This window comes from Delphinus delphis, chromosome 16 (genome assembly GCF_949987515.2).
Source record: "Delphinus delphis chromosome 16, mDelDel1.2, whole genome shotgun sequence".
NCBI lineage: Eukaryota > Metazoa > Chordata > Mammalia > Artiodactyla > Delphinidae > Delphinus > Delphinus delphis.
This window is the reverse complement of record NC_082698.1, coordinates 36,701,472-36,715,832: the sequence shown is the minus strand read 5'-3', so window position 1 is coordinate 36,715,832 and position 14,361 is coordinate 36,701,472. Positions and strand designations below refer to the sequence as shown.

The 14,361-nt window shown below is 43.9% G+C and overlaps 1 protein-coding gene and 1 pseudogene across 1 annotated transcript in view; both read right to left on the bottom strand.

Annotated features, from left to right (window-relative positions):
• LIPA (lipase A, lysosomal acid type) overlaps window positions 1-14,361 on the bottom strand; it is a 158,783-nt gene that overhangs the window by 96,885 nt on the left and 47,537 nt on the right. The gene's annotated exons all lie outside the window — the stretch shown is intronic.
• Window positions 7,659-10,968, bottom strand: LOC132439176 (serine/threonine-protein kinase MARK2 pseudogene; annotated as a pseudogene).

Sequence of the window (14,361 nt, the reverse complement as noted above, 5' to 3'; positions counted from 1 at the left end):
AACCTAGGGGCAGGACAGGAATAAAGACTCAGATGTAGAGAATGGACCTGAGGACACGGGGAGGGGGAAGGGTAAGCTGGGACGAAGTGAGAGAGTAGCACTGACATATATACACTACCAAATGTAAAACAGATAGCTAGTGGGAAGCAGTTGCATGGCACAGGGAGATCAGCTCGGTGCTTTGTGACCACCTAGAGGGGTGGGATAGGGAGGGTGGGTGGGAGTGAGGGAGACACAAGAGGGAAGAGATATGGGGATATATGTATATGTATAGCTGATTCACTTTGTTATAAAGCAGAAACTAACACACCATTGTAAAGCAATTATACTCCAATAAAGATGTTTAAAAAAAAAGCACTTATAATAGGTCTGGCATATAGCACTTGATAAATGTTGGTTAATTGTTTGTTTTTTTTTTAAACATTTTTCCTTACAGCAAATTCCTTTCTATAAATTCAGTTTATTTGCTTATTATTAATGGCTTTTCGTTATCATATAGGTTCAATATAATTCCCACTTTGGTGTGTATATATCTAACACAATTCTCCTCTGCATACCTAATTTTACAAAAATGGCCTCATACTATACATATTATTTAGTTGTCTACTTTATTCCCACTTAATATTGGAAATCTTTCTATGTCATTCAACATTTTAAAAATCATTTTTAATGGTTGCATGTATGATTTTGTCATTTGGAGGTACAATAATTTACTAACAAATCTCCTTTGTTGGATGTTTAAGTTATTTCCATTTTTAAAAACCAATATCAGGGACTTCCCTGGTGGCGCAGTGGTTAAGAATCCACCTGCCAATGCCGGGGACACGGGTTCGATCCCTGGTCAGGGAAGATCCCACATGCCACGGAGCAACTAAGCTCGTGCACCACAACTACTGAGCCTGCACTAGAGAGCCCACAAGCCACAACTACTGAAGCCCGCGTGCCTAGAGCCCATGCTCCGCAACAAGAGAAGCCTCCACAACAAGAGAAGTCACCGCAATGAGAAGCCTGTGCACCACAGCGAAGAGTAGCCCCCGCTCACCGCAACTAGAGAAAGCCCGCGTGCAGCAACGAAGACCCAACGCAGCCAAATAAATAAATAAATTTATAAAAAAAACAATATCAGCTATTATGCATGGTAATTCCATTAGGATAAAGTCTTTGAAATAAAATTTATAGGTCTAACAAAGGTTCTCCTTTAAGGATTTTTCTTATTTGTTCTAATATTTTATTCTTCTTTCAACATTGTTTAAAGATGCCAACATAGGGACTTCCCTGATGGCACAGTGGTTAAGAATCCACCTGCCAATGCCAGGGACACAGGTTCGATCCCTGGTCCAGGGAGATCCCACATGCCATGGAGCAACTAAGCCCGTGCGCCACAACTACTGAGCCTGCGCTCTAGAGCCTGTGAGCCACAACTACTGATGCCCGCGCGCCTAGAGCCCGTGCTCCACAACAAGAGAAGCCACCACAATGAGAAGCCCGTGCACTGCAACGAAGAGTAGCCCCCACTCACCGCAACTAGAGAAAGCCCGCGCACAGCAACGAAGACTCAACGCAGCCAAAAATAAATAAATAAAAATAAATTAATTCAGAAAAGAAGAGATGCCAACATATTAGACAAACAAATCTTTGGTAATGTAAGTGTTAACTTCTCTGGAGACAACCATACAATCCTTTAAGATGACATGAAAGTGTGTATAAGTGAGACTGAGGTTTCTGCAGCCTAGAGGTTTCCCTCTCTTTGGGGGTAAATTTAAAGTGACATATTGGCAAGACAATAATTCAACTGTAGCTTTTTTTTTTAATGGGTAAGCACTTTATTTATTTATTTTGGCTGTGCCGGGTCTCAGTTGCAGCACGCGGGATCTTTAGTTGCAGTATGCGAACTCTTAGCTGCAGCATGCATGCAGATCTAGTTCCCTGACCAGGGACTGAACCCCGGCCCCCTGCATTGGTAGCGCAGAGTCTTACCCACTGGATCACCAGGGAAGTCCCTCAACCGTAGCTTTTGAAAATATTTCCTTTCCAAACGTTAACATCCGGTAAATGAACATATCCCCTGTTAGATCAAAGAACTCAACACAGGAAAAGCACAAGCATGGGTACTCCCTTCACCTCCGTGCATCATCTTAGACCTTTCTTAGACCCCAGGCTGCTCCAGGAAATTCTGGTCACCTAGAAAGACCCTTCACCTCTAGCTCATGCTAAGAGTACTCCTTATTCCGAACAAGATGAAAGATAACATTCTTCCTAAGGGAAGGCAGAAGGAGGAATCACATTTGTTAAGCATTTCCTGTAAGTGTCTTCCTAAGTACTTCACATCCAATATCTCAATAACCCCTTGCAAATATGCATAAAATTCTCTAGACTGCTCACTTCTTTATCCAAAAAAGAAGGATGTTATATCTTTCTAATTCATTTTAGGTGACTCCTGGCACAACTAAGTATCTCCCTGAAAGACAGGTAATAAGTAATATCTGATAGAGATGACAATAAGACAAAAAGGACTCACTTGCTTTCATTTGGCTTAAAGAAAAAAAAGAAAGTACTCTATTATAAGCAATACTCAGACCAATGCATGATACAGTGCAAAATTTTAATACAATGTGGTTAAACACAATATTCAAGCACATGAAGGTCATCGTCTGACAGATGAACTGGGCATTTTTTCAATAGTTTCCTTAGTGTAACTTTATAAAATTCTTGCCTTCAAAAGTGTCTGGTGTCTTGATACTTGTTCAAAAGTCTGATATAAGACAACCACATCTCAACAGTGAGAGATTTAGGAGAACATCCTAATGCCCGTCTTCAGAATACATCATCAGAGAAGTGATCACCATCTTCATCCCTTACTCCTTGGTATTTCCCCCAAAGTCTACCCTCTGGATTATAGGTATGCATTTTAATGTTCGGTCTTTCAGCTAATCTTTGTCCTGGGATCTTGGCTTGCATCTCCTCACAACTGTTTCTGCTCTTTCTGAAGTGCCAAATATCCTTCTAGGAAAGCAGCCGTGTAGGTGTACAGTGACATGGTAGATGTCCAGCTGCTGTGATGCCATTAAGATGCTTCTTATCCTTGTGCCTCCTTCTTCAGAGGAAACAGGAGGCCCTCTTCTCGCATAATGACAAAAGGGAATACATTTGTTTTAAGTTTTCGTGGTGAGGGCGCTGGGTTTTTGGCCCAAATTCCTAGCACTTCCATGAATGAGGCTCCTTCTGAGTTCCACTGTGAAGGCCTAGCCACAGGTACAGTACTTGTGTTTTCCTCTGAGTGATTTTTACCTTGTGATCCTTTGTAACCTATCAATAAACAGGTTGTCAGAGCTGGAGTATCTTCTGCTTCACTTGAATGTCGATGCTGAGGGAGGTACTCACTAGCTTCGGAAGAGGAAGGCGCGCAGGCCCTGCAGCTGGAAGGCCGGCTCTCTCCCGCTGAGGACTCGCTTTTGAAGTCTCTCCACCGTTCGTGAAGGGGACGAGTGGTCCCTGTTTGTGTGAGGTTGCTTTAGATGACCGGCTGTTATCTGCGGAGGAACAGCCAGGAACGGGTCATAAAATGTCGCGAATCACTGTCAGAATTCTGGGCCTTAGCCGGGTCCCCATCCTTTCCCGCAGTGGCTTTTCGCCTTGGTGCACGGTCTACGGGATGAAACAGTTCGTGTTTCCTCCAAGCTCCTCACGTTGTGCAATTTGGCCACAGAGTTGAAGCCCTTTTCACTCTCGGCGGGCAGTTTGCAAGTGACCTTGTCGTTGTCAAAGCCTCGCCTAGCGCTTCAGCGCCTCCCAGAGCTCTGCCGGACTCGGCGGCCCGAGTCCCAGGAGCTGGGGCTCCAAGCGGGTACACGGGCGCGAGGCTGGAGGGCGACGTACAACTCGGTCCCCCGGCAGTCCCGCCGCTCGCGCCCATCGCTGCCGAGAAAGACAAATACCGTATGCTAACACATATATATGGAATCTAAGAAAAAAAAATGTCATGAAGAACCTAGGGGTAAGACGGGAATAAAGACACAGACCTACTAGAGAATGGACTTGAGGATATGGGGAGGGAAGGGTAAGCTGTGACGGGGTGAGAGAGTGGCATGGACATGTATACACTACCAAACGTAAAATCGATAGCTAGTGAGAAGCAGCTGCATAGCACAGGGAGATCAGCTCGGTGCTTTGTGACCACCTAGAGGGGTTGGGATAGGGAGGGTGGGAGGGAGGGAGACGCAAGAGGGAAGAGATATGGGGACATATGTATATGTATAACTGATTCACTTTGTTATAAAGCAGAAACTAACACACCATTGTAAAGCAATTATACTCCAATAAAGATGTTAAAAAAAAAAGGATGTTGATTCATTACAAAACCGCCATCTAGAAAGCCAGTCACGAGTTAAACTTCCATCAGAGATCAGTTATTGCAGGATTGGATCATATTTGGGGCACCTATTTTGCAATCTATTTCATATCTGAGAGAGGATGAATTTTAAAAAATTTCTTTACCAAAAATTGAGACTAAGTCCTAGTAATGAATCTGCAGGTCCAATTTGTGATGGCGACTGGATGTGATTACAGAGTCGCTGAGGTGTTAAGATGTGAGGACCTGGGCTTAGACTTTGGAGTCAGAATTCTTGGTCTGTCATTTGTTCGTTGTGTGGTCTCAGTGCCAATTTCTTTCTCTTTAAAGGATTGCTTAACTATGTCTATGCAAAGGGCACATGGATCTTGGGGACAGTGGATTTTAGTCAACTTAATGAGATGGTCACTTCAGTTTAGCTGCTGTTCCTGCTTTTCATTGTTGGAGAAAATTGACCCATTCTGGGGCAGGTGGTATGCAGCTATGCAACTGGTAAATGCTGTATTATCTATTCATGTTAGTAAAGACCAATAGAAGCAGTTTGCTTCCAGCTGGCCAGACCGGAAATTCACCTTCCCTGTCTTATCTCAGGGATACAGCCCTCTGTCACTGTTTCCTTCACAGAGACTGATATTTCTTCATTTCCCAAGACATCATCCTGGTCCACTGTGATGCTGATGGTATGCTGCTGATTTGGACATGGTAAGCAGGAAGTTGCAACCATTCTAGACACCTTGGTAAGACTCATGTATATCAGTGGGTGGAAATAAGCCCCTTAACATTTCAGAGGTGGGCCACCTTAGTGACGTTTCTAGGAGTCCAGTGTCTGGGGCATGTTGACATGTACTTTCCAATGTGGAATACAAGTTGTTGCATCTGCTCCCTTCTCCTACTGATAAAGAGGTACCAAGCCTAGTGGACCTCCTTGGAGTCTGAGACAATGTGTACCCCGTTTGAGCCTGCTACTTTGACCCATTTTCTGAATTATCCTAAAGGCTGCCAGTTTTGAGTGCCCACAGAGCAAGAGAAGGGTCTGCACAGGTCTGAGCTGCAGGCAAGCTGCTCTGCTACTTGTGCCACATGACCCAACAGATTTGAGAGGCCCAAAGTGCCTGTGACAGATAGTGATGCTCTATGGAGCCTTTGTCAGGTGAATCACAGAACACACCTTTAGGATCTTGGAGCATAGCTATGTCATCCTCTGTGAATTACTATTCTCCTTTGAGGAACAGTGTCTGGCTTGTTCAGGACTCTTAGTAGAGATTGAATGAATACTTGACGATAGGCCATCAAGCTATATGTGATTGACTACCCATGATGAATTGGGTGTAGCCTGACCAATCAAACTATAAAGTTGGGTGTGCACAGGAGCTCTCCATCATCAAGAAGTTCTGTAGATGAAACTGAGCCCATGTAGGACCTAAAGACGCAAGGAAGTCCCACAAGCAAGATTCCCATGACCCGTACTCTTTCTACATTGCCTTTTCTCTCTCAGTCCTCACCTGTGGCCTCATGGGGAGTTCCATGTGACTAGCTGACTGAGGAAGAGATTATTTGGACCAGTTTATACATGGTTCTGTATGATATGCTTGGTACCTCCCCAAAGTAGACAGCTGTAGCACTCTAGCCCCATTTAGGGGTGGTTCCAAAGGACAGTGGTTATGGGAATTTCCCCCAGTGGAAGAGCTTTGAACAGTTAACCTGCATATGTTAATCTTTCCAATAAGGAAAGATGTCCAGAATTAATGGATCTACGTTGACTGTGGCTCCTTTAACGTGGAAGCTGAAATACCTAAGTCACCACTTTGGGCTCCTTATTCCAGTAATGCAACAGGCATCAGAACTTGGGTCAATGATTGCCAGCTTCCTTTTTTTTTTTTTTCCTCCCCACATCTATACTCCCCTTCCAACTCAGGTCCAAGCAGAGAAAGCCAAATACGTTTCTTAAACCAATCACATAAGATGTCCATCTCTAGTTAGTCCTCCTCCAGCTTCCCGGTGCCAGCAGCCCCCAGTCTGGGCTCCTGGAGCCTTCCCTTTCCACCTGGGAGCTTCCCACTGCTCTGTCTGCCTGGGGTCCCCGCCAAATGCAAGTGATGGTGGCGACTCCTCTGGGCACCTCTGAGTAAACAGCTGTGTGTTCTCACTGGAGTCGCCTGTGTTTATCTTACAGGGCATCGCGCCTCCCCAGCAGGTAGAAAAGAAGAAGAGCAGGGTTCCAGGGAGGCGTCGGGCCTGGCTGCGGTTTGGCTCCAGGTGGGGGAGCGCGGCCTCAACCTGGAACAGGGCCTCCTCTAGTTCCCGGGCGGGGGTTCTGGAGGCGATGCTTCTGGAGGCGTGGAGATGGGGGTCCGCGTTTCAATCCCCTAGGTCGGGAGGCCGCCCTCCCTGCTCGCGAGTCCCGGCTGCTCGCACAGCTGCGGTTCCTGCTTTGGCCGCACCTGCAGCTGCTCGCTTGGAGCGCCGCCCGCCCCCGCATCGTCTCCTGCCTCCGCATCGTCTCCTGTCCCCGCATCCTCTCCTGCCCCCGCATCCTCTCCTGCCCCCGCATCCTCTCCTCCCGCTCCACGGAGCTCGTGGTCTCCATCGTCCATCTCAAGTGTAGTGAGCGCGGCTCACGTTTCATCCCTGCCTCGGCTGCTCACCACGTGAGTGAGGAGTGTCATCCCTCTGTCTTGGCTTTCAGCTTCATTCAGGTTCCTCCGGCAAACCTCGATTTCTTCCGGTCGGTTTGGACTTGAACTTCCTGAAGAAGCTCCCGGTGGAGCTGATCGTGGCTTTTGCCGCTGGCGGAGGCTGGGGTCTCACCTCAGGGCAGAATGTCTGGGTCTGGCACCTGTCGGGCTGCCCCTGTGGGCGAAGTTCCCTTTGGACAGAGCCGGGGCTCCACTCCCTACTGACACTGCAGGTAGACGGGTGGACTCGGGGACAGGTGGGGGCTGTGCTGGGCTTGGGCTCCTCACAGGTACTCTCCGCGGGGCGGGGCCCGGAGGCCCCTGTGGGCTGCACTTGGATTCCTGGTGCAGGCGGGGCCGGGTTAGACTGTGGCCGAAGCCGAAGCCAAGGGGGCCCCGGACCCGCACGGTTAGGCTGCCTTGGCCGTTCCGCACGGAGGCTGGCCGAGGCTGGCGCTTTCCCAGCGCGGGGGATTCCTGCTCTGATTTGTGCCGGTGGAGAGGGCGCTGGGGGTGGGCGGCAGCGGCGGTCTTCTTCCCCTGCCGCTCGAGGGCTGTGCTGTGGCCGCCGCCCTGCGCCCTGATCCTCCGCCACATCTGCGTTCCTCCCCGGCGGAGTGTTCTCAGAGCAGCAGTTAGAGGTGGGAAATGTGCTGCTTGCAGCTGGCGGGGACCCTGTGCCGTTCCTGGGGGCGGGGAAGGAGCGCTGCGGTTAGATCCGCTGAAGGCTGAGGCTTCAGGGTGACCCGGTAGCCCTCTGGCTCAGATCTCTTATAACCCAGGAGCAGATATTGGAACATTACCTTGTCTTTCCGGCCTGTCAGTGAGTCCTGGATCTCTGTCTCCACGTGTAACCATGGACGCCATGAATTCAGTCAGCTGGGGGTTTCTGGTAGTCAGAGAGCGGCTCCATGTAGAGCTTTAGTTCCTCATATCCATGACCCACAGTAATCCACGGATCCTTCATGATTTGCTCTTACTTCTTACTGAGAATCAGAGATTTCTTAAACAGATTTTCATTCCATAAACATGCAGAAGAGAATATAATATATTCTGTCCTAGTACCTCTCTGGCAGTTCTTGAAGTTCTGTCCATCAAGAGGCAGGAATCCATCGGCCAGTGTAGACAGGGTGACTTCCTGTGGTTCTTCCCTGGAAGAGTTCCTGGCAGCATGAGGGGGACCACCCCAGAAGGTGTCCAGCTTGTTGTAAAAGGTGCATTTGTTGCTGAAGCCAAAGTGTGATGTTCACATCCAAGAGCAGGTTTTCTGCCTTTAAATCTCTGTGGACAATACCCTCCTGGTGGACTCTGCTCTCAGCTGCTTTGCTTTCCTACTGCCATGAGCCACGAGGTACTCAAACACCTCTCCTCCACTAGCATCCTCCTAACAAGGCGGAGAGTTTCCTCAGCCTCCGTCACTTCAAATACTTCACTATGTTGAGATGATCCAAACCTTCATGATTCCTGCTTTGCAGGACAGTCTCCGGAGGCTGGAGGAGTTCTGCTGAGTCTCATCAATGATCTTCACGGCTCTCACTTTCCCATCTAGGATGTGCTGGCCAACTTCACCGTAGCCCAGTCTTCCTTGCCAACTGTCTCGAGGGTCTAGAGGACAACATGTGAATCTGGGTCTCTCCTCAACAGAGACGGCTCAGAGGCCCCGCAGCACGCTGAACTCACTGCTGCGCTTGGAGTCGAGGCGTCCTAAGGTCGGCTTACATCTGGGAAGAGCTGGTGAGAAGCTTGGTCCAAATCAAAAGAAAACCAGTTAAAAGTTCACCCCATGAACTGGTCTTTATGACTGAATCAAAACACAATGCCAGGCAAAAATGAAAATAAACTAAACTAATAAGAAAAACTGAAAAAGGAGCGATAAAAAGAATAAAGAAAAAAAAGAGAATAAAAAGTAAAAATGAGAAAAAGAAAAAAGTGAGAAAAAGAAAGTAACAAATGAAATACACAAAAATGCCAAGGAGGAAACAGGGTACCTTTGGTCAAAGTCTCTCAGGTAACTGAAAAGCAGCTTCCTGAGCCAGAAGGACTGACAATTTAGGCCCAGCCAGGGACTTGGATAAGTGCTAGGAACTCCAAAGCAATACTTTTGCATGAGGTCATGGGAAGAAATGAATCTACCAACAAGGCTGGGGATAATCCATTGTGATTGTCTCACTTTTTGATCTCAAAACCCCCTTACTCTTTTAAAAAAAATATTAAGGGCCTCAGAGAGCTTTTTGTATGGGTTATAGCAAGTGACATTACCTTATTAGAAATGGAAACCTGTAGTATGCTTCAGTGGGCTTTTCTAGTTTGGAAAGGTGTGATCATTTCTGGCTTTTGAAAACCTCATAATGTCTACACTTAAAATATTCAATATCCTTTAAAACCTGAATGATTCGGCTCAAAATAATGTCACAACTTAATTGGCATTATGATACTGTCTGAAATGTTCTGTTGCACAAGACACAGTAAAGAACATTATTAATAACTCTAAAGCTGAAGGGAAACTAGCAGGTATCATAGTTTGATTTCTTATTCACAGTTCTGCCCAGTTTCTTTGGAGTACATTTCTCTTTCCACACTCTTTCTCTCTTTCTCTCTTTCCTCAGGGCTCTGTACTAACTCCTACTTCTGGCTGGACCATTCTCAGAGATCCATATGGTTTCCTCCCCAACCTCATTCAAGTCTTTGCTCCAATGTCACCTTCTCAGTGCGACCTTCCCTGATTTACCTATTTGGTCTTACAAAACCCATTGCATGTCTTATCTGCCACCCCTATTCCAAACTATGTGTCATGGAAATTTTTTAAACATACAAAAAATTTTTAAAGTATCTTCCTCATGTATCTATCATCCAATATCAATAATTTGCAACATTTTTGCAATCTTAGTTTATACATAAACACTTCAGTCTGCATCTTTAAATAAATGTATTTTAGAGACACTGCTACCATGCCATTATCAAATCTAAGAAACTAACATTATCATATACCAGTATATATTCAAGTCTCCCGGTTATCTCAAAGATGTCTTGTTACAGTTGATATGTTTGACAAGGTACATATATTGCTTTATAATTTTTCCATAGCTATGTCACCACTTAAAATACTACATATTTTACATATCTGCTTCCTGTCTGTATCTCCCATTAGAATTTCAACTTTGAACAAACAGAGATTTTTGTTTTGTCCTTTGTTCTAGGTATCTTCAGCCCCTAGAATGGCTTTCACATGCAGTAGGCGTTCAATAAATGTTTGTGGAATGAATGAATGAATGGAATTGGCAACAAGGATGTGACAATCGAGGCGTATGCTGTCTAAACCTCGTCAGATCTGTTAGTTTCTATCTCTAAAACTTTGAGCAACTTTTCTGAGCCTTGGTTTTCCCATCTGTAAAGTGGGACTAATAACACCCACTTTGCAGAACTGATTGCAGGGCTGCAGTCTTGTGAGAAACAGGGAAAACATGCGTACAGTGCCTGGCATGTAGTACACCCTCAATGAGGCTACTATTTATATCTTTCATTAAGTTACAGATCTTGAGATGAGATCATCCTGGATTAGGATTAGCCCTAAATCCTATGACAGTGTCCTTATGACAGAAAAGAAGACACAGGGACACACAGGTAAGAAGACCATATGAAGACAGAAGCAGAGACTAGAGTAATGCAGCCACAAACCAAGTAACACAGGACCCATCAGAAGCTAGAAGAGGCAAGAATGGATTCTCACCTACAGCCTTCAGAGGGAGTGTGGCCCTGCCAACACGTTGATTTTGGATTTCTAGCCTCCAGAACAGTGGAGAACAAATTTCTGTTGTTTGGGGATTTCTGTCTTACTCCAAGTTTGGGAGTACTGTGCCTGGGCTCAACCAATCCAATGGTTTGGAGCATGTTCACCATATTTTCAACGGATTTGAAGTTCAGGCCAAACTGGTTCTCAGTCTTCATTTATCTCTCTCTCTCTCTCTCTCTCTCTCTGTCACTATTCTCAATATATCTCCCCCAACTCCCACCTCCACTCTCCCACTTTTATGATGAACTCAGAGGCACCAAAAGATCTAATGATTTATTTCTGGCTTTTTCAGAGAGTTGTGACAATGGGACAAATATCAATTGGAGGGTCTCTACTTATGTGATCTGATGCTGTACAAATACATTTTCCATCATCCTACGAAAGGTCAGGAAGGTGGGACAAATAGAAACATCAAGAGTGATTGGAGAGGGCCTGCACAGAATGGGAGAGGCAGCATGTGGAAAGGAAGGCCTCTGGAGTATGGAGTTCTGGAGTTTGGAGGATGATTTAACAAAGGCATGAGGAAAGGGCAGACAGCAGAAGCAAGAAGAACTACAACCGTGCAGCCTGTGGAACGAAAACCACATTCACAGAAAGACAGACAAGATGAAAAGGCAGAGGGCTATGTACCAGATGAAGAAACAAGATAAACCCCCAGAAAAACAACTAAATGAAGTGGAGATAGACAACCTTCCAGAAAAAGAATTCAGAATAATGATAGTGAAGATGATCAGGGACCTTGGAAAAAGAATGGAGGCAAAGATCTAGAAGATGCAACAAATGCTTAACAAAGACCTAGAAGAATTAAAGAACAAACAAACAGAGATGAACAGTACAATAACTGAAATGAAAAATACACTAGAAGGAATCAACAGGAGAATAACTGAGGCAGAAAAATGGATAAGTGATCTGGAAGACAGAATGGTGGAATTCACTGCCATGGAACATAATAAAGAAAAAAGAATGAAAATGAAGACAGCCTAAGAAACCTCTGAGACAACATTAAGTACAACAACATTCACATTATAGGGGTCCCAGAAGGAGAAGAGTGAGAGAAAGGACCCAAGAAAATATTTGAAGAGATTATAGTTGAAAACTTCCCTAACATGGGAAAGGAAATAGCCACCCAAGTCCAGGAAGCACAGAGAGTCCCAGGCAGGATAAATCCAAGGAGAAATATGCCCAGACACATAGTAATCAAATTGGCAAAAATTAAAGACAAGGAGAAATTATTGAAAGCAACAACAGAAAAATGACAAATAACATACAAGGGAACTCCCATAAGGTTAACAGCTGATTTCTCAGCAGAAACTCTACAGGCCAGAAGGGAGTGGCACAATATATTTAAAGTAATGAAAGGGAAGAATCTACAACCAAGATTACTCTACCTGGCAAGGATCTCATTCAGATTTGACAGAAAAATCAAAAGCTTTACAGACAAGCAAAAGCTAAGAGAATTCAGCACCACCAAACCAGCTCTACAACAAATGCTAAAGTAAGTTCTCTAAGTGGAAAACACAAGAAAAGAAAAGGACCTACAAAAACAAACCCAAAACAATTAAGAAAATGGTAATAGGATCATACATATCTATAATTACCTTAAATGTGAATGGATTAAATGCTCCAACCAAAAGACACAGACTCACTGAATGGATACCAAAATAAGACTCATATATATGCTGCCTACAAGAGACCCAGTTCAGACCTAGGGACACACAGAGACTGAAAGTGAGGGGATGGAAAAAGATATTCCAAGCAAATGGAAATCAAAAGAAAGCTGGGGTAGCAATACTCATATCAGATAAAATAGACTTTAAAATAAAGAATGTTACAACAGACAGGAAGGACACTATATAATGATCAAGGGATCAATCCAAGAAGAAGATATAAAAATTGTAAATATATATGCACCCAACATAGGAGCACCTCAATACATAAGGCAAATGCTAACAGCTATAAAAGAGGAAATCGACAGTAACACAATAATAATGGGGGACTTTAACACCTCACTTACAACAATGGACAGATCATCCAAACAGAAAATTAATAAGGAAACAGAAGCTTTAAATGACACAGTAGACCAGATAGATTTAATTGATATTAATAGGACATTCCATCCCAGAACAGCAGATTACACTTTCTTCTCAAGTGCACACAGAATATTCTCCAGGATAGATCACATCTTGGGTCACAAATCAAGCCTCAGTAAATTTAAGAAAATTGAAATCATATCAAGTATCTTTTCTGACCACAATGCTATGAGATTAGAAATCAATTACAGGGAAAAAAACATAAAAAACACAAGCACATGGAGGCTAAACAGTATGTTACTAAATAACCAAGAGATCACTGAAGAAATCAAAGAGTAAATCAAAAAATACCTAGAGACAAAGGACAAAACACAAGGATCCAAAACCTATGGGATGCAGCAAAAGCAGTTCTAAGAGGGAAGTTTACAGAAATACAATCCTACCTAAAGAAACAACAAACATCTCAAATAAACAATCTAACTTTACACCTAAACGAACTAGAGAAAGAAGAACAAAAAAAAACCCAAAGTTAGTAGAAGGAAATAAATCATAAAGATCAGAGCAGAAATAAATGAAATAGAAACAAAGAAAACAATAGCAAAGATCAATAAAACTAAAAGCTAGTTCTTTGAGAAGATAAACAAAATTGATAAACCATTAGCCAGACTCATCAAGAAAAAGAGGGAGAGGACTCAAATCAATAAAATTAGAAATGAAAAAGAAGTTACAGTGGACACCGCAGAAATACAAAACATCCTAAGAGACTACTACAAGCAACTCTATGCCAATAAAATGGACAACCTGGAAGAAACTGACAAATTCTTAGAAAGGTATAACCTTCCAAGACTGAACCAGGAAGAAATAGAAAATATGAACAGACCAATCACAAGTAATGAAATTGAAACTTGATTAAAAATCTTCCAGCAAACAAAAGTCCAGGACCAGATGGCTTCACAGGTGAATTCTATCAAACATTTAGAGAAGAGCTAACACCCATCCTTCTCAAACTCTTCCAAAAAATTGTAGAGGAAGGACTCCCAAACTCATTCTATGAGGCCACCATCACTCTGATACCAAAACCAGACAAAGATACTACAAAAAAAGAAAATTACAGACCAATATCACTGATGAATATAGATGCAAAAATTCTCAACAAAATACTAGCAAACAGAATCCAACAACACATTAAAAGGATCATACACCACAATCAAGTGGGATTTATCCCAGGGATGAAAGAATTCTTCAATATATGCAAATCAATCAATGTGATACACCATATTAACAAACTGAAGAAGAAAAACCATATCATCATCTCAATAGATGCAGAAAAAGCTTTTGACAAAATTCAACACCCATTTAGGATAAAAGCTTTCCAGAATGTGGGCATAAAGGGAACCTACCTCAACCCATAAAGGCCATATATGACAAACCCACAGCAAACATCATTCTCAATGGTGAAAAACTGAAAGCATTCCTAAGATCAGGAACAAGACAAGGTTGTCCACTCTCACCACTATT